Genomic DNA, 19,127 nt, shown 5'->3' with positions numbered 1-19,127 from the left:
CTCCCTTCCTAATGGGCCTCACTTCATCCAGATCTTTCTTCCTTTCTTTCTTTCTTTCTTTCTTTCTTTCTTTCTTTCTTTCTTTCTTTCTTTCTTTCTCTCTCTTTCTTTCTTTCTTTCTTTCATTCATTCATCTACTCATTCACTCATTCATTCCAAGACTATCCTTCCCATTTTTGCCCACATCGAATGGCTGCCTCTTCCTGCTTTCCCCTCCCTAAGGACCCTTCAGCCTACACAATACTAAACTTTCCTGCTTGTAGGTCCAAGAACACTGGGTTTTCAAGATCAGGAGCAGAGTCCCCTGTGAGCTCCCAGCCTGAGTTATCCTAAACTTCCCCAGGTGAATGGAGAAAGGGAGAACTTCTGGATAAAGCCCAGCAGGCAGTAAATGAGTTCTCATGAGACTCTATTTACACAGTGAACTTGAGGAAAGCCTGGGAGGGTATCTCTGGCTCTAGACAGGGACTGTAATGGCCACAATGACCTTGGCTGACAGGACCAGCAGGCTGTGAGCCTGGTGAAGGGCTGAAAGGGTAGAAGGAGGCATTCTGACAAGCAGAAGGCCACACCCCAAGACTGGATCTCCCTACTATAAGTCTCCAGGGTTCCTGCTCACAACATGTACAGCCTGTGAGCATTTTTGATTGGAATGAGATTAAAATCCCCACTCTGAAAGAAACCCAGCACCCCAAACTCTGAAGCCTGGGCTTAGTCAACAGTCCAATTTGTGGGTGCAGCGCAGGCTGTTGCCAGGTCTAAGGGACAGGTTCTCCCCTTTGTCCTCCAAAACAGGGTCATTGAACCCAAAAGGCACCTTCAGAGAACACGTCTCCAGTGGCTACCTCTCCCTCCCCAGAGAAAAACAGCATCTGCCACACACTGTCCTGTGTTTGGATGTTCTAAACCACTAAGATTCACCCACCCCTTCCCCCCAAGTCTCCTTTAAGGTAATGAAGCTTATGATTTTAAGGAAACGAGACACTAGGCTTGTTGGAAAATGCATTGGCTAATGATTTCCCCTCTTAGGGGCTCAGACTCCCCTGGAATGATTAAGGATAAATGGTTGTTTCCTCCGAGAGTTTTCAGATAGCAGAGGATGGCGACCAGGGGTTAGCATTTTCTCCAAAGTCCCAAGTCAGACTGACTCAGAGGGTGGGTTCAGGCCACACTGAAACTGTCAAAACTACCTGAACAGAAAGCCCACAACACTGTCCAAAGGTGGCTGTGTATAAATCTCCATCTTCCCTGCTGTGACCTGGAGTGAGGGAGACTTAGTCAGGAGAGCTTTGTGGCGCCGCCATTGGACTACGAATTGTGAGAACAATGATGCTAACTGCATTTGCCCCACAGAGCTTCAGTCGAGCTGGCCAGCTTTTCAGGGAGCACCAGACTGCATTTTCTAGGCTCTGAGGGCCTGAGCAGTCTCCTTTGCAGCCACTCAACGGCGCCACCTTAGGAAAGCAGCCATGGTCTTCGGAAGTGCAGGGCTGGCCATAGTCCAGGGGCAAAAATAGGCAGAGAGGACGATTCAGACCTTGGCACAGGATTGCCAACTCCTGATTTAGCAGAAGCAAGAAATGTCTGTGAAAGTCAGCTTGCTGCTAAGAGCTGTCTGAAGAGTGAAGCGGGCCGCTGTCCAGTCTGTGTGGCATCAACACAAAAACTCAGCTTTCACCTCAAAGAGAATAAGAGGGGGTTTTATTCTAGAGCCAAACATGCATGACCGTGGCCCGGGAACACAGCTTCTGGTTAGCTCAAATCTCATATTCCAGCACGGCCATGAAGGTTTTATAGTTATAGAAGAAAGTTACAAATCAAGGCACTTTTCAAACACATTGCTGGAGATATTGAGGTTAGACCAGAGAGGAAAAACCTCTGTCTAATGATATTTTCCGCTTTTGGGTTGGTAGAAGCCAGGGGTCTGTTAGTATATTCTAAAAGGACTACAGGAGACTGAATGGTCTCACACTGCAGCGTAAACACTTCAAGGCCAGGTAAGAGCTGAGTGACTGGACGCAGGAAGAAGTGGGCATCGCTGAGGAGGTAGAGCCTCTGCCTCAGCCAGCACCACTGTCTGCTCAGCTAGCATCCATATTAGCAGCATTTCACTCTGGGACTCAGGGAAAGCCAACATGTGCACCCAGGTGTGTAATTCTATGTACCTATTTGACTAGTAAATGGTACAGGGGGACAAAACATTTAACCATACTTAGTGTTTCTCTGAAGGTAGTTTTCTGTGAGTTTAGCATTTACATTGATACTCAGAGGGCAAGCTCCTGAGTGGGTAGGCCTTGTGTTATCCATTGTAGGCCTTGATAGACTAGTGATCCTCTGGGAGTCAGAGGGAATGTCTCCTTCCTCGGGGCCTTAAGCAGGGTCAGAAGTGTTTTCCTTTGGCTTTAAACATGAGAACCTAATTAATTAACTAAACATTTTCCTAGAAGGAGGAAATAAGGTGGGAGACCCTTATTTAGATGTAAGTGTGAGTGTTGGGCAAGGCCACCTAGAAGTTACTGCTGGGTTAGAACTTAAGGGGATTGGTGAAAGGTGTGTGAACAGTGCAAAGGGAGAGCAATGGACCTCAGGGGCATGTCCCAACATAAAAGGCTCAGCCTGGATGGGGTGATGGGTAGCTAAGAGTCTTAGGGTTTTACTGCTGTGAACAGACACCATGACCACGGCAACTCTTATAAGGACAACATTTAATTGGGGCTGGCTTACAGGTTCAGAGGTTCAGTCCATTATCATCAAGGCAGGAACATGGCAGCATCCAGGCAGGCATGGTGCAGGGGGAGCTGAGAGTTCTACATCTTCTGAAGGCAAATAGCACACTGGCTTCCAGGCAGCTAGGCAGCTAGGAGGAAGGTCTTTTTTTTTTTCAAAACATTTTTTCTTGGATATTTTATGTATTTACATTTCAAATGTTTCCTTCCCCCCCTTTTTTCCCTTTCCCCCCTCCCATACCCTCTCTCCCTTCTTCTATAAAGATGCGTCCCCTCCCACCCACCCACTCCCACCTCATTGCGCTGGCATTCCCCTACACTGGGGAAATGAGCCTTCACAGAACCAAGGGCTTCTAGGAGGAAGGTCTTAAAGCCAACACCCAAAGTGACAGGCTTCCTCCAAGAAGGCCACACCTTCAAATAGTGCCACTCCCTGGGCTATGCATATTCTAGCCATCACACTAAGGAAAGTGTACACAGTTTTATGAAGGGGCTACATTCTGAGATGTAGGATACAGGATACAGAAGGCAGGCTGCCAGCCTGAGGGTCAGGGAAGACCATGCAGGGGCTCAGACCGTCAGTGAGAGAAGCAGATATGAACTTAGGGAGATGAATCCTACCACTTCCAAATGCAGGAGAAGCCAGAGAAAAAGACCTCCATCTTTTATGTGTGAACACATATATACAATGTGTGATGTGCACAGGCACAAGTCTTCCTGGATCACTCCCCACCATACTTTTTGAGGCAGAGTCTCTCACTTACCACAGAACTCACCAGTTTGGCTAGGTTGGCTTGTGATAGAGTCCCCAGGGAGAATGCTCCTACCTCAGTTTCCTCAGTACTTGGATCCGAACTCGGGACTCTGCACTTGGATGGCAAGTACTTTAGCACCTGAGCCATCCCCCAGTCCTACAACCTTTTCTTCCTTCCCTCCCTCTAATCCTGGATCTTGCACACACACGCACAAGCACACACACACACTCACATGCAAATGCACACATGCACACACCACACTACCCCTGGCCAGACACAACGGGAAGTCATTGCTGGGATCCTTAGGAATGACCAGCTCTGACACAACATGATTCTGGGTTCTGCCCCATCACTGGGGTGTGGGAATGCCAGGCAGATGAAACACGGAGTACACTAGACTGTGTTAAGCGCTGATACACCTCTCAGGGGGATGGAAAAACACAGCCTAAGATGTGGGCCTCAGTCCAAGTGAGAAATGGCATAGGCTAAGGTGGATAAAGGGGGCGGGCAGGCCTGTGGGGAGACCAGGGGTTGGGGGTTCCCAAACTCCTGGACATTGCAGGGAGTTGGGAGCTGAGTGGGCCCACAGGCTGAGGACAAAGAACCCTGGGCCGGAAGTGGGGAAATGGGAGCACTCTGTCTCAGCAAAGGTCCTTAGCTTAGCTGCGATTGTCTCGGAGCATAGAGTGGCTTGGCTCTGTAGACGAAGGAATTCTCCATGCTCCCCATAGCAGTTCTCAATGAAAGAGACAGGCCTTGGTTCTAAACCGTTTATTGATTGTTCATTGTGGAAAATAGATACATAACATCTCCTAGGGGTGGACCAGAGATTAAATACCTTTTGTAGCAAGGAATGTCTGGCAAGGGAGGCATATTGGCTAAACCCTCAGAGTCTCTAGATACCTCACTAGCATGGAGAACTGTGTTCTGATCTACACGACTAAAGTGGGGAGTGTGGTTGTGTGTTCAGAGCCAGGCATCTGCTAGGGAGCAGGGAGATGCCTACTGTCTCAGGTGGGTACCTGGGTGCCAGAGTCTCTGACCCCACTCAACCTTACCAAGTTTCCTGGCATGGTCCACTGCCCCACAACACAGTGAGGGAGACGAGCACAGAAAAGTTAGACATCAGGGGACAGGGAGAACAGAAGGCCATATCAGAGTTTGGCTTCCATAGTCCACAGCACAGCTTATGAGTCATACTCTCCTGTGAAACAAACAAACCATTCTCCTTTTCTATAGGTGTCTCCCACAGCTATCAGCTGATCACTTGCCCAAAGCCAGCTCAAATTCCAGAATCTTGTCATGTGCCTTAATGTGGACAAGTGTCCTTGCTGCAACTTGAGCATAGTTTCTCCCAATCCCGACACATTGAATAAGGAGGTAAGCCATGGGGTTGGGGATTTAGCTCAGTGGTAGAGGGTAGAGCGCTTGCCTAGCAAGCGCAAGGCCCTGGGTTCGGTCCTCAGCTCCGGGAAAAAAAAAGAAGGAAAGAGAGAGAGAGAGAGAGAGAGAGAGAGAGAGAGAGAGAGAGAGAGAGAAGAGAGAGAGAGAGAAAAAAAAAAGGAGGTAAGCCATTCACCCATTCCCCAACCCAGCATACAGCACTGAGCCAGGCAGGCCATGCTGAAGAACGGCTGCTGTTCACAAGGGTATGGGAGTCACAGCCCATAGCAATTCTGAAGATCACTTGGTACAAATGAGAATTCTCTGCTAAGACGTGAGACCCGAAACTCCCTCAATACAATGCTGATGCCTCTCTCCAGGTTGCCCTTCATCTTCTTGGCCAAGTAGTTTCTGTTTCCAGTCTGCAAAACGGTGAGGATCCGGGGGCCCTTTCAAATTTTGTGTTCTCTTTTGCAGTGTCTGTCAGCCTAGCTCCTGAAAACTAAGTCTGGTGACTCCTCATTTGCGTTCATTCGCTTACTCATGAGGAGTCGGAGAACAGAACTGAGACCCTGATCCTAGGTATGTGTGTATGTATGTGTGTACATGTATGCATGTAGAGCCAGGCTCTGGGGAAGGAGTAGAGGCTGTGTTGTGTGTATTCACATGGCGTGTGTGTGCACACCCATGCCCATCCCTAGGTATGTCTTTATATGCATGTGAATGTGCATGTAAGTGCAGACATGCATGTAAATACATGTTTGTGTGTTTGTACATGAGTGCTTGCATATGTTGAGTGTGTTTGTGGGTGTGTATTATATGTGTGTTTGTGTGTGTGTATTATATGTGTGTGTATTATATGTGTGTGAGCGTGTGTGTGTATTATATGTGTGTGTGTGTGTAGCTCCTACTCATTTGGTGCCTTTCCTTCAGTGAAGAAGCTGCGTTTGGGCAGGCACAATTGTGTGATAAGGAAAGAGAGTGAGAAAGTGCAGAGTACAAGGAAGTATTTCCATAGGTTCAGTCATGGAGAGCGTGTGAGTGTGCAAGCGACATGCTGTGATTTGTGTGCACGAACAGGACATTTGCTAAACTTTTGTGAGAACTCCTTCTCGTCAGAAAGTTGAGGTCAGACCGGACTGCATAACAAGTTCCAGGCAAGCCTGGGCACACAGAGAGACATTGTCTCAAAATGAATAAATAAGTAATGGTTTTAGTAGTATAATTTATGTACTATGTAATTAAAAAGCGACAATAAAATCTCAACTGCAATGAAGGAGAAGTGGTTTATATAAAAATGACATGTCAGCGTGTTCACTCACAGCACCCTGGAAGACACAGTGAATGAGAGAGTGCACCCCTTGGTAGGGTTGCCAGGGTGACAGCCATGCATTATGCTGGTGCCACAAACACCAGTGTGGCCAGAACTGCTGAGAATTTCTAAAACTTAGGAATATTCCAGACAAAACAAATTGCAAATCATTCTTTGACCTCCAGAACGGTGATCCCGAACTTTTAGCTTGTGAAAATAGAAAAAGGAGGAAAAAAAACCCTGTATCATTTATATATAAAATAAAATTTGGTCAAGATTTAGTTAATTAAGGGCTGGAGAGATGGCTCAATGGTTGAGAGCATTGGCTGCTCTTGCAGAGGACCAAGTTTGGTTCCCAGCACCCACATTAGGAGGCTCACAATCACCTGTAACTCCAGCTCCAGAGGATATCCCTCCCCTTCTGCTTCTGTAGATACCCGCACACACACGCATTCATAATATAAATAAAGATTTAAGAATCTTTAAGATGATTGGTTAATTAAAACCAATTTTCTACCTATCATTTGTTTGTGATGACATTCAAAACAATGCAATTTGTGGTTGATTCTGTTGTGACATTTCCTCATGCTCAATCCACGCCAAGGCAGCAATTCCTCCCCTGATCAATAGGATTGCTGAGTCTTCCAAAGTCCCTAAAGGTCCCCTGTGATGGAAACCAGACTCCTATGCCCAGTCTGTACCCGACAACCCAACAGAAACCTACCAAACAATGGTGTCTTACGGGAACCGAGTGCTTGCCTCACGTTCATGGAGTGTCCGTCACTGCAAACAGCCATGTGTGGTGGCTCATGCCTATCATTCCAGCACAAGAGAAGTGGAGGCAGGGGGATCACCAGTTCAAGACCACCATGTCCTACATATCAAGTTCATGGCCAGTACTGGGCTTCATGAAACCTTGTTTCAAAAAACCCGGGTCTGAGACGCACAGATACGATTTCAGTTTCTCCACGCTCCGCCCTGAAGAAGGAAATGAGGCAATTAAATATGACATCAATTCATCTCTTACATAACCCAGTTTACTAAAAATAGTACCATTTTACCACCATCATCCACCTCAAAATGATAGGGAATTTTATACTTTTTATCCCGGTAAGTCTGTGAAATCCGTGGTGACGTATTTGTCTATGCATTTCAGCTTAGGGGAGCCACACTCTGTGTGCCTTATACCAGAGGTGGCTGCTGGCTTTCATATTAGACAATGTGGCTCTCTAGAGACTCAGGTTCCCTTCTTTGGCACCAAGATTCTTTTTTGAACTTTTTGTCCCAGAATTTTTTTTTTGAAACTTAGAAAACACTGAGTAAGATTTCTAGAGAGGTGTGTGGGCTGTGTAATACAGGGATACATTGTTTGAAGGTGAGAGCTGGACTGGTCACACCGTCTAGGTTCCACAGAGAGCCAAAAGCCACGATTAACTGCCACTAACCACATGGCTGAGTGCTGGCTGCAAATTGAAGGCCCCTCCAAGAACGATGGAAACAGATGTTCTGAAGATGGTGACCTCTCCACATTAATGTCAGAGTATACATGCCTGTTAATTTCTCTCCTCTTTATTGCCACGCTCCATAGCAGCATATCCAGTGTCCATTAGATTGTCCTCTGGGGACATTCAATATATCAAAGCAGAGGTTCATGGAAGTCAGGTCACTGAGAGGAAGGGAGGGAGAATAAGAGAGCAGGGTGGGAGCACTTTGGGGTCCAGGGAGAGGCTGCCTTTGCCTCTGGCTGTGGCTAAGGTCCGAGCTAAGGAGAAAACACTAACCAGCAGCACAGACGAAATCAGAACTATGTGGTACCTGAGGAAGGTGCCTGTCTAGTGGGATTCCCAGGAATGTGACTCGCTCTGCACATCTCCTGACCTAGCACTGGTGCTCAAAACCATGCACTAGTAGTCATGGTGTGCGGGGCAGACCCCAGTCAGGCAAGCAGGTTCAACTTCTCTGCACAGTGCTGGGCAAACTGTAGGGACTTCGTAAACTCTAATTTTCTTTCTCCTTTATGACCTATTCCCACAGACTTGGTAGATGAAATTTATAGTGGCTGGTGACTTCCGGGACTTCCTAGCACTGTCTAGGAAATGGAGAATCAGTCCTCCAGGGGAAGAACCAAGGTGACTTTCTACACAGGGTAGACGCTTTAGAAAGGCACTGTGGCTGAAGAAAGCCCAGTTCCTAGTATGCCTATGCCCCAGTACCACTGACCGGGCTCAACCTCCCGAAGGAGGTCAGCAAATACAGAGGTGACTCCATGGAGTCACTGTTGTCACTCTAGCATGGCTGCACAGGGCAGCGGCAGCAGCACCAGCACCAGCCAGCAGCCCTGCCAGAGGTGTGCCTGCCACCCTCTGCCTCTGACACTCAAGGATGCCAGGGCTCACCCTTTCCCACTGCAGGTTTGCTGGAGCCCTGGCTGAGGACTGAGCATTTTCATGCAAAACCATGATTTACACTGTTCTACTTAGGAGAAATGGCAGTTTCCTTCACAAAAGGGAGCTCTCAAGGGCTTTTAACATTCCTACTTTAAGGAGGAAATAAAATGCCCTCTGCAAACTGCAGGGGCTCAAAGGAAGCCTTGGAGAATGCCCCAGGCCTCTGGTTCTCACTTGTCCTTGTCTTGTTCCCTGTCCTACTCCCTGGGAAGGAGAGGAAAAGGTGGTGGTTACTTAGAGACCCAGTGTAGATTCACTCTACCTAGAAGTTCCTCCCAAGTGGGGTGGAGATGCTGCTTGTGAGGTGGGAAACTGCCCTCACCACAATGAGCCTTTGCTAATATTGATGAGGTCATTTTACCAAACTGGAATCAAAGGACCAACAGTGATTCCCCCAAATTATGGTCTTGTTTTTGATATCTGTGCACTTTTATAGCCACACCTAGCCTAGAAAGGGGGAAGTGAGGCCGTCCTAGGATATGTAGAAACCGATCTGTGTCCTTCAAGTCCCAAATGGTAAGTCCCCCGTTTCTTTATTAACCACACGGGATCTGTGGTGGTTTTCACTGGAATGAGTAAGTTATGAAGGAATCTTGAAAATCCTTCTACATTTGACTTAGAGCTGCATGTGACAAGCAAACCTGAGGGCATGCTGGGTATTGTGTATGGTCTCGAGAATAATCTATGATAAACATACTTTTTTGAATGAGTGTGTTTTTAATGAGTGTGCTTATTAACTACATGGCTGTTTCAGTTGTTCCTTTTCCTCCTTATTACAGATTTGTTGAGCAGCAAGAGGTCTTGAGGGCACTTTAAGACAAACATCCTGAATCTGGAATGCCAGGGGAAACCCCACTTTCGGGCCCAGCTTCTCAGTGAGCTTAAACAGCACGTTTAACCAGCACCATGCTCATTACTACCCCGAAGCTCCAGCACCTGCGTATGATGGGACCCTCCAGGTTATAAGAGTAGAGAACCTGGAGCAGCCTAGCCCCTCTGCCCTGCAATCTCCCAAAATGAAGCCTAGCCCCTCCTATACTGCTTGCTCCCAGTTGACTGCCCTGGCGAATACAGCAATTAGTTGTACTCAATATGGCAGCCATTGTGGGCTGTGATGTACCACGTTACTTGATGGCTGGGGCCCCTCTGCTTTTCCTGGATAGAAGTCATGGATAGGAAGAGAGGTTTTCCACTTGCTGATGTTTGATGGCGTTTATCCCTCAGCATATGACAACAGGAAGTGATGTCAGTGACAGGCAGTGCTCTCTGTCTTACAGCTGTTCTGCTGGGCATCTAACCATCTTACAGCTCCTGGGGAGGCCCAGGAAGTCGAGGTCCCATAGCTTTTGGCAGCAGCTGGTATTGCAGCTTTCAGGCAAGCCTAGGTATCAGGATTCCTCAGACTTTGACAGTGGCCAATAATACAACTTCTAGACATAATGTGTCTGAGAATTTATAATCCTAAAACTTGCCATCCTCTCTAATTTCTCCATTCCTCTTATTCCCATCCTGGTCACTGTCTCCCTGTTCAGTAGCCCCCTGGGATGGTCACTAATGCCGTTCGTGCTTTTAGGAGTCGTTTTGGGGTACCTTTTCACTGTGGCTGCCCTGTTGCTTGTGCTGCTGCAGGCCCTCAGTCTGTGGTTCTGCCTCTTTAACAGCTGTCCATGCTGCTAGTCATTCTGCTGCTTTTTCAGTTCGGCCTGTGACTGCTTCCCTCTGCTTCATCCTGAGCAACCATTTCAGTGCTGCTGCAGTTCTGCTGCCCGCTCCACCGTCACTGCCACTCAGCAGCTTCTGCACTGCCCCAGGGTCTCCTCCGCGTCTTCCTTTGTGTCACCAGCTGAGTCAGTGCTAGTAATGGCAGGCAAGAAAAGACCACCAGAGAGGATCTATGTATTGGATCATGTCAGAACAGCATGACAGAAGGATGTTTCTCAGCCTGATTGATCACTTGATGAGCTGAGGCTACAACAGAAGGAATGACTGACCCAATCCTGTAATGGAGGCTTGTGCTTGCACCAGCTACATCTGTATCTCTTTTTAATCTCTCATATTAGTCTCCCTTTACTCAGTCACCAGGGGAAGTTGTTCCCTTCTGTGGTTCAGATGGAAATGGTTGTAGGGTCATCTAGAGTTGACTTACAACAGCAAAATGTGTATTATAAACAAATTAAAAGCTCTCACTGCAGCTGTGCACCCTCAGGAGCCAGACAAGATACTTATGTAGTTTCCTCAGTTTCTGTGGGGTGTGCAGCATAGCTGATGTCTGTCTGTCCTTGATCATGCTCTGCTCAAGAAGCCAGGACAGCTGGGGATCAACAGCTGCCAATCACTGAGTTGAGTTATCTCTTCCCATTAGATTGGAACCAATCCCATTAGGTTGGATCTAATGTCCAATTAGATGGTACATAATTGGATTTGTGGTTGGACATTAGATCCAATCATAGAGTTGACCCATCCCCCAACACCTTCATTCATTTGCAGGAAAATGGACATGAGGAAGAGTATTTACAATAAAAACTTAAAGAATTTATCACTAATACTCATGGTGATGAGATTGTAAGAGTGCCTTTTCAGCCTAACACGCCTGCCCAGTACCCCAGAGAGAGGTTGGTCTCTCTACCTTTCTTACAAAGATTCCTCTTCGAATGGATTGAAAACTGGATCTTCCCAAGCATGGTGGGACAAGTGTGTAATACAAACAAGATGGGGAAGGAGTAGAGGCAGGAGGATCAGAAGTTCAAGGTCCTCCTTAGCTATGCAGTGAGTTCAAGACCAGTCTGGGCCAAGTGTGGCCCTCTGTCAAAAAATGCACAAACAGGGCTGGTGAGATGGCTCAGTGTGTAAAGATGCACAAGCCTGCCAACTTGAGTTTGATCCTAGAACCTGTCCAAAGGTAGAAGGACAGAACTGGTTCCACGAAGTTGTCCTTTGACCTCCAGACAAATGCCATGTGCATGCACTCCTCCCCAACACATACACATCATGCACACATACATGTACACACACATAGAACACAGCAGAAACCTAGCTCATGGGCCCCCCACCCCGGGCTTCAGCAGTTGCTCATTCTCACACACTAAAATGAAGCATGACAGAAATGTCACAAATGTGATAACAGGATAGAAAACTGACATAAGATATGCAGGCAGGAAGGGGTAGTGATCCCAGAAGGATTCTTGGCTGCCACAGAGCTTGAAAAAATAGGGACTATCAGGGGAGAGGTGCCAAGAAAAGGGTGGTGTGTGAGAAAACACACACACACACACACACACACACACACACACACACACAGAGAGAGAGAGAGAGAGAGAGAGAGAGAGAGAGAGAGAGAGAGAGAGGCACTAGAATGCATTTAGGAACATGGGCAGGCAGGCTGCAGGGGGGAAGTCTGTCTAGGAACAAGAGGCAGGGAAGACTGGAGCCCAGGACCTCCATGTGCCTTGAGGAGGAATAAGCAGCATAATCAGAAGTATGAAAACTGTGTGTGGGTAGTGGGTGTGCTGTTGGGAGGACCAGACACCAGGAAGAAGGCAGCTATGGTACCTGGCAGGTGCCGACATCTTCCTACCTCCATCTCACCCACTGAGACAGGGCTTCTCACTGACCTGGAAGCTTGCCATGTTGGCAAGCTTGGCCAGCCAGGGAGTTCCCAGAAATGATCCCTCTAACCCCTGGGTATGATGGCTGGATGTGGTAGCTATTCTTGGTTTACAATTTGCCCATATCTGAAATTAACTATCAACATAAGCTGCCAAGCATACCTGTTGGGGAGTTGTAGTTAATCTGACCTACCTTCTGGAGCAGCCTGTGCTAAAGCCAAGGAAGGGAGGAAGGATCTCTTGCTCTTTGCCTTCTTGCCCTCGCTCTCATTAGTTAGTCCATGCCTTCACTGGTATTAGAGCCTACTTCTTCCAGATTCTAGCATCTACTGAAGACCAGCTGAGACACCCAGCAATTGGATTCTTTAATTTCTCTTTGGGAGACAGGTGATCATTGTTGGATTAGTGGACACTCCAATGAAGAAATCCCACCCACATGCCTCCAAATCATGTGTATGGCTTCTACTGACACACTTAGATGTATTCTCCTCACTTGACTCAACAGCGTGTCTCATATTTCTTTTTATTCAATAAACTCTTTAACTTTGTTTCATCTCACTGGTCCTAAAATTCTTTTCTGTGGCATCAAGTCAAAAATCTGGGTATCCTCTAATAGAAACCCCTAAAGCTCTAAGAAGTTCTCAGGCTGCAAAACCCTGAACACATGACACAACTGTATTTCCCGGAGCCAGATGGGACTCTTTGGGGAGCCTGGGTCCTGCCTTCACCAGTATTTGGGATTCATGGGATGCCAATGGCTCACCCTTGAGTCAGAGAATGCTGATATCCAGAGACCCCAGAAGAATATTTTAGGTCATGGGTTTTCCTGATTTTCAGCCTAAAACAGGATTAGCCAGTCTTTTGGGGCTCCCCACTATTTTGCCCACTCCTGAAGTAGGAACTTAAGGGTTCTTTGGAAAGTTAGTTGTTTTGCTAAAGCAAACATGAAGATATGTTTTGCTGAAGCAGACATGGGTGAAAGGCTAAGGCAGGCTCCTAAAGGAACATTGCGCTGAAGCAGACACAGGTGAAAGCAAACACATGAAAGGACACATGATGGAAGATTCTTTACTAATGACACATGTGTATTGGTTTGCCTTAAATTGCACAGTTGAGCTCTCGGGACTCCATGGAGAGAAACACACCCAAAACTTCTGGTTATGCTGTGGTTTCTTGTCACTTCTTTGGACTCAGGCTGATTGGCAGAGTGAGGTCAGCTGATATAGACTCACCTGTGGAGGATACATGATGTTTGGAGGGAGTTTAAATAGGATTCAATGGACAGTCGGGCCAGCTCAGATGGGCTAAGCTTCACTTGCTGTTAGAGCTAGCTGCGCAATGCTTGTTGGTCTTACATCTTTGCTGATCTTCACTTTGCGAAGAGAGGCACAGCTGAGAACTTTTCTTACCACTGCTGTTATTTTGACTCTGGACTGCTGGTATATCCATGAAATGTTTGCAAGTGGATCAAGCTGCCGTTGTTGACCTGTGAACTGAACTACTGATTTCCTGACAACACAGATGGGATTTGCTCAAAGAACTATTTCTAAGCAGGTCCACTCCCCCATATCCTTTATTTTCCACTGCCTCTGGTGAGTGATAAGCTAGAAGGAAGATTAAAATGTTTAAGAACCATCAATAAATGAAGGCTTTGAAAAAAAATCAAAGATACACACTCTACTTTATTCCAGTTTTCACTCGAAAAAGTCAGGAGTCAAAAAATATATGGTTTTCACACAGAAATACCTGACATATAGCAACACACACAATGAAAGTGAGGGCTACCTCTCCTACCTGGTCATCTCAAGTTTAAACAAAATGCTGTAGTTTGGGCAGCTTTAAAAATAAATGTTTATCCCTCACGATACTAGAAGCTGGAAGCCCAGGAGCAGAGTCATCACTGTCAGGGTATAGAGGGGGCAGTCCTCTGCTCATGTCCTCACAAGGCCTTTCCCTGGTGTGTACACAGTGGCAGGCAGGCCTGCTGTGTTCTCCTTCCTTCTGAGTTGTGCTCCCATGCACATGAGGTTTCCTCTTTACCCCCAAAGCCCTGTAATCCCCATCACTACAGAGATGAGAGATGCAAAAATTTGCAGTCCTGATTCTGACAGGTTGCCTGACTACAGCAGAACTGGGAAATAGACTGGCCTGATCATTTGGAGACGAGCTGTCTCAACTCTATAGCCCACACTGCTGACCCCTGACTGCCCTGCTCAAAAGCAGGGGTTTTACTTTGCTTTCAGTGATGGTTGTTCAGGAACCTCTGAACTCTGAGGCAGCGTCCACAGTGACAGTGAATGACAAGGCACTCTATAAATTAGGAAAAAAGCTACAGGAAAAGGGAAATGCCCAAATCACAATTGTTCCTCGAGTAAAGGAGATGACTTGTCACCCAGGGGAAAGAGTGAAACTGAGTGCCCTGTCTCATCTCATCTGTGATGACAAGATGACTCCAGGGGTCACTTAGTGTCAGAAGTTGTATTTGACAAATGAAACTCCACAGTACTCTATAACCTTCTGATGTCCCTATAACACAGGCCAAAGAACAATAGAGGAGGGCAAAAAGAGCTAGGATTTCCCTTTTAGAAACTGAAGGAAAGGAAATGGAAGTTTCTTTCAAAACCAGAGCTTTCCCACTGTATGTGGGGCTGACGTACAGGCCAGGGCAGTGGTGTGATGGCTCAGGCACACATGTTTAAGACTTGGTTTCTGCATGGTACATTCAACCATGCTGAGGTGACAGGGTCATCAGGGCTCTGTCCTACTCCATGGACAACTCATTAATGAATTCCTAATGTGATGTCATCAGCAGATGCTGGGAGGTGGAGTCTGGTTGGAACAAACAGGCCACTGGGGGAATGCCTTTCAGTGGTGTCTTGTCCCTGGTTCATCCTTGTGACTCTCTAATGTCCCGTTGCTGTGATATAAGCAGCCTCCTCTCCTATGGTTTTGCCACCATGATGCTTTGTTTTAACATTGACCACTAACCAATGGAGACTGCAATTATTTTTAGCAGGATCACAGCACTAAGCATGTGAAAAGGCCACAAGTAACTGACTGTCTATAGCCTACAGGCTGAGCGGTGTTGTGCTGTCAAAAGATTAATCCTCCTCTGTAGGAGGAGTTTAAACCCCCCATTCACGAGGGTCTAAATATTTCCTCTCCTCTTCTTTCTGAAGCACTGGCCTCATGAGAGATCAAGCCCTGGTTGCATCAGCAGTCGGAAAGCCAGGCTGCTGTCAGGCAGTTCCCAGATCTGGGTATGTATGTATGTATTTATTTATTTTTTCAGGCAAGGTGAATTGAAAGTCCATTATTGGGAGGTTATTCTCATTCTTTGTCCTCGGGGAACATCCACCTGAGCGCTTTGATGAGAAGCTTCCAGAGTTGGTGTGAAATCCTAGAAAAAAGAACCAAGTAAACACACTTGATGAGCTGGCCGCTCTTCAAGCTAGCAGGACATCTTCATTAGTTAATGGGTCTGTCCAAAGAATTGATAAGGCTGGTCAAGTATCAATCATTTGATCTACATTATTAAAAAAAAATCTTGTGGCTGGAGAGATGGCTCAGCAGTTAAGAGCACAGACTGACTGCTCTTCCAGTGGTTCTGAGTTCAATTCCCAGCAACTGCATGGCGGCTCCCAACCGCTCATAAACATCTGTAATGAGATCCGATGCCCTCTTCTGATGTGTCCTTAGAGCAACAGTGTACTCACATTCATACAATAAATAAATCTTGAAAAAATCCTGGTGAATTGTGGTGTTCCTCCTGGGTATGGAAAAGGGCAAGGTTTAGAAGTAGTAAAAGCAAAAGGTGTAGTAAAAACACACTGTGAAAATCAACAGCAGAGTTTGTCATGTCCCCTCCCTATTTGCAGTTATTTACGGTCCCAAAAGCAGTATATAAAGGTACTAAAACATGAGTCATTAGTTGCTAAAAAGCAAGTCACTGTATCCCATGGACCCTAAAATTCTGATTTTTTTTTTGTCTCCCTCACTCCAGAACAACTCAAACACTTCTTACATGTGTTAATTTGAAAGGTGAGGGTCCTTTCTAGAGTGTTTAGCTAAAGTCAGGTAATAATCCTACGTGGTGTCTGATCTCTTTCACTGGATGTATGGAAAGGTTAAATGACCTCCCTAGCACAGCTCTAGTCCAGAGGAATGTCATGGAGCTCCAGCATCTCAGACTCACCAAACCAGCATCTTGTACCAAACTGGGCACTGAACAGAGAGCAAAAATGAAAGAACCCAAGCCCACCATCAGACTTTGTGCAGCCATGTATTGTAGCAGAGGTAAGGAAGGGGGCAAGAAATGGAAAACACATACGGAGTAGAAATGTGGGCCAGGACTATCTTCCCACACTAACTGACCTTGAAGGTCAGAGTCCCCCTTTTTTATGAACACATTAGAATTTAAGAATACTGTTTCCATGGACTCTTCCTAAGGAAATGATTTGAGAACATTTTTAAACAATCAGAAAGATCACTGGGCTATGGGCACAAGGACTCATGAGGGACAGCATATATTTACTTAAGGACCTTACTTGGTGGAAATGTGGGAGACAGGACAATGATTTTATATTGCTGACAAGGTATACACAGGCTGACTTAGTTAGGGTTATTATTGTTGTGACAAAGAACTATGACCAAAAGAAATGTGGAGAGGAAAGGGTTCATTTGACTTATATATCCCAAGTCACCGTCCATTGAGGGAAGCCAATGCAGGAACTCAAACAGAGCAGGAACCTGGAGGCAGGAGCTGATGCAGAGGCCGTGGATGGACACTACTTACTGGCTTGCTCATCATGGCTTGCTCAGCCTGCTTTCTTATAAAACCCAGGACCACTAGTTTAGAGATGGCTCCATTACAATGGGTTGGCCCTTCTGCATCAATTACTAAATAAGAAAATGCCTTACAGGCTTTCTCAACTGAGGTTCCCTCCTCTCGATGTCTCTACTTTGTGTCAAGTTGACATTAAATTAGCCAGCACACAGGTCAACTGCTGAAACATGGAGAGAGAAGGTGGTGAACATGTGGGAAGTAGGAAAGCCTTGTGAGGACAATGGTATTATTTTGAATAGTGTATGTAGAGGTACCCAGGAAGAGGAGGGGCACTCTCATCCCCTGGCTCTTCTCAGGAACCTGTCCCTGAAGAATGGCCTGCTGGTCCAGGTCAAGCAGCAAATGCTCTTAACTGCTGAGCCTTCTCTCCAGCCTTCAACCTATAAACCTTTACCCACAAAAGATATATGTGAGAGAAACACATAAACCGGGAGCCACCATAAAAGAATATGGAGCAGAATATATCAATCGCATCACTAGAAATGAGTGGGCTTACCTGACCCATAAAACTAAATAGAACTTCAGCACTGTCCAGCCAAGCAAAAATAAGGTCTACTTCTAACATCTTATAAAACAAAGAGATTTAGATATGTTTTTAAAATTTCAAATTGTTTTTAGTAATCCTGGTACACCAGATTGATATCATCACCCTATGTTTGTGTGTGCTGTCTTAAAGCAAGGAAATCATGTGGTTCTGATGGACGTGTGTGTGTGTGTGTGTGTGTGTGTGTGTGTGTGTGTGTGTGTGCATCATGCATGCATGTGTGTGGCCATGCCAGTGTTCATGAACATACATATGAAGGCCACAGGTTAATGTCAGGTGTCTTTGTAAACCTCTCTCTATCTTACTTTTGAGACAGAACCTGGAGCTCCCTGATTGGCTAGATCGCCTCCTAGCAAGTCCCAGGGATCCTCGGATGACTATCTGTAGCATTGGGGTTGAAGGACCACCTCCACTCCTGGTTTTATATATGGAGGTTGAGCTTGACCTTCGGGCTTGCATAACGAACACTTTACAGACTAAACCATCTCTCCAGCAGTGGGGAACAGAATTTTAAATAGAGGGGAGAGAAGACGGTGCAAGACAGGAGAGATTATCGAAAACTTTGTGGTTTTGAATTAAATATTCTTGATATGAACTCAGTATCTTTTTCTGTTTATATAAAGGGCCTAGAATCAATACAATAGTCTCTTAAGTATCATTTCCCACCGTGGAGGTTTGGATGAGAATGGTCCCCCATAGACTCATATATTATATATTTGTATATTTGATTCCCAGTTTGTGGAACTGTTTGGGAAGATTGGTGAGTTCTTGTTGGAGGAGGTGTGTCACTGGGGTTGGGTTTCAAAAGCTCACGTCAGGCCTGGTTATCTCTTTCTCTGCCTCCAGTTTATAGAGCTGGATGTAAGCTCTCAGCTACTGCTCCAGCACCGTGCCTGCACACCTTCCTCTGTGCTGTCCCGACGATCATGGATTCTAAGCTCCTGGAACGGTGAGCCTCTGTAACTGTTTTCTTTTACAAGAGTTGGCTTGCACATGCTGTCTCCTCGAAGCAATAGAAAAGTAACTAAGCAAGAAGGGGGTTGGAGAAAGGGCTGAATAGGTCTTGGGGAAGACATGTATGTAATGATCATTAAAAATACTAGAGAATAGGAAGCCTTTTTTTTTTTTTTAAATGCTGAGTTAAAAAGTTTTAGAAATCAATCTGACTCCATTCAGGTAAGATTTTACTAAGTGATCTAACTTAGTTACATTAAAACCTCGGTTCCTCAGAGAGGCTCCTGCTTCATCCAAAACAAAACCTCTGCTCTTTTAAACTGCTTCAGCTGTCTTCACAGTACTTACTGTGAATCTTTAATGGAGGAGCTTGTTGCCTGGTAACATAGACTGTAAACTATACCTGGACAGGGAGTTTACGTTCACCATTTTACCCTCAGCATCTGGAATATTCTTGGGTGCCTATGGGTGTGAGGTACTGCAGGGGAAAGAACAACACTGGTGACATACACAGAGAACCGAAGTCACTTGGCAGGGTGACTTCTTCTTGTAGAA

The sequence above is a fragment of the Rattus norvegicus genome, chromosome 15 (assembly GCF_036323735.1).
Source record: "Rattus norvegicus strain BN/NHsdMcwi chromosome 15, GRCr8, whole genome shotgun sequence".
NCBI classification, from domain to species: domain Eukaryota; kingdom Metazoa; phylum Chordata; class Mammalia; order Rodentia; family Muridae; genus Rattus; species Rattus norvegicus.
This window is presented reverse-complemented; position numbering follows the sequence as displayed.